Below are 2,409 nucleotides of genomic sequence, written 5' to 3'. Positions count from 1 at the left end.
CCTCCACTCAAGGCTACAAAGTTTCAATTACAGAAGATAAATAAATCCCAACAAAAATGGCTGCGGCCACTGAGCGAGCAGGAGGCTTGGGTTTCCCCGGTGATGGAGGAAGCCAAGCTTTCTGCCCACCCTGGCCTGCCCTAGCCTCTGCTCAAGGCTACAAAGTTTCAATTATAGAAGATAAATAAATCCCAGATACCAGGGCCTCCGCTTGGGTTTCCGGGGGGCATGGCCAGCCTGCAAACCACCACAGACCCCTCGCCCAGGCCACCCCATGCCCCAAGGGAACCCCCACCCTGATCAGGAACACCCTTCAGGGCAAACTAGCCGGCCCCCACCAGTGCACAAGGCTTCTATCCTATCTAATAAAAGAGTAATATGCAAAATGACCATCACTCCAACACACAAGATGGCTGCCCCCATGTGGACACAAGATGGCCAGCAGGGGAGGGACCAGGTCTTCAAGGGAGGGCAGTTGTGGGCAATCAGGCCTGCAGGGGTGGGCAGTTGGGGGTGACCAGGCCTGCAGGGGAGGGCAGTTAGGGGAGACCAGGCCTGCATGGGAGGGCAGTTAGGGGCAATCGGGTTGGTAGGGGAGCAGTTAGGCATCAATCAGGCTGGCAGGGGCGTGGTTAGGTGGTGATCAGGCTGGCAGGCAGAAGCAGTTAGGGGAAATCAGGAAGGCAGGCAGACGAGCAGTTGGGAGCCAGCAGTCCTGGATTGTGAGAGAGATTTCCGACTGCCCGTTTAGGCCTGATCCAACTGGGATCAGGCCTAAACAGGCAGTTGGTCATCTCTCGAGGGGTCCCAGATTGGAGAGGGTGCAGGCTGGGGTAAGCGACAACCCCCGCCCTCTGCACAAATTTCGTGCACCAGGCCTCTAATTCTGATATAATTATAGAATCACAGATGATAGAAATTTCTATATATTCAAGTAGACAAAACATTTTATATAACATCTAGCATATATATCGCTCATGAGTTCCTCTGAGGAAAAAAAAACTACATTTAAACAAACATTTTTATTTATTTAATCCAGGACTGCTGGCTCCCAACTGCTTGCCTGATTGCCCCTAACTGCTTCTGCCTGCAGCCTGATCACCCCCTAATCACTCCCATGCCAGCCTGTTTGCCCCCAACTTCCCTCTCTGCTGGCCTGGTCACCCCTAACTGCCCTCCTGCAGGGTTGATCACCTCCAACTGCCCTTCCTTGCAGGCCTGTCCCTCTCAACTGCCCTCCCTTGCAGGCAGGGTGCCTCCCAACTGCCCTCCCTTGCAGGCAGGGTGCCTCCCAACTGCCCTCTCCTGCTGGCTATCTTGTGGTGGCCATCTTGTGTCCACATGGGGGCAGGATCTTTGACCACATGGGGGCAGCTATATTGTGTGTTGCAGTGATGATCAATCTGCATAGTTCTCTTTTATTAGATAGGATAGAGGCCTGGTACAGGGGTGGGGGCCAGCTGGTTTGCCCTGAAGGGTGTCCCTGATCAGGGTGGGGTTCCCTTGGGGCGTCGGCCTGAGCGAGGGGCCTGTGGGGTTTGCAGGCCAGCCACGCCCCCTGGGATGCAAGGGGAGACCCTGGTATCTGGGATTTATTTTCCTTCTACAACTGAAACTTTGTAGCCTGGAGCAGAGCCAAGCCTGGGGCTCCCTCCGAGGCCTGAATCCATTTGTGTTGGGGTTATAATTGAAACTTTGTTGCCTTAAGCGGGTGGGCCCGGCCAGGGTGTGGGAAAGCTTTGCTACCCCTGTTGCCAGCGGCAACCCTGGCCTGCCTCTCAAGGTCCATTCTGCCGCCATTTGTTTGAATTTGTTTACCTTCTATAACTGAAACTTTGTAGCTTGAGTGGAGGCTAGGCCTGCAACAGCTGGCAGAAAGCTTGGCTTCCCTGTTACCTAGGAAACCTTACTCTCTGTGGCTGTAGCCATCTTGGCTTGGGTTAATTTGCATACTCGCTCGAGATATATCAAAATAAGAATATGGAATGAAGATTCCATGGCAAATATATGGTGGTAAACATCAAATCCATTTAAATAGAATTATTCTACTAAACAATTGTGTGGCCCTAGCCGATTTGTCTCAGTGGATAGAGCGTCAGCCTGTGGACTGAAGGGTCCCAGGTTCGATTCCGAGCAAGGGCACATGCCCGGGGTGCAGGCTCAATCCCCAGTGGGGGGTGTGCAGGAAGCAGCCAATCAATGATTTTCTTTCATCATTGATGGTTCTATCTCTATCTCTCTCTTCCTTCCTCTCTGAAATTAATAAAATATAAAAATAAAAAAACAGTTGTGTGAATTAAGGATATACAACAGAATATACTAGGTAAATATTAGAAGCCTGACTACATAAAAACTAACCTAATCATGCAGTATGTGTACCAATGGAAGATAGAAGAGAAAGTCAATGCA

Source organism: Eptesicus fuscus, chromosome 2 (genome assembly GCF_027574615.1).
Source record: "Eptesicus fuscus isolate TK198812 chromosome 2, DD_ASM_mEF_20220401, whole genome shotgun sequence".
NCBI classification, from domain to species: domain Eukaryota; kingdom Metazoa; phylum Chordata; class Mammalia; order Chiroptera; family Vespertilionidae; genus Eptesicus; species Eptesicus fuscus.
This window is presented reverse-complemented; position numbering follows the sequence as displayed.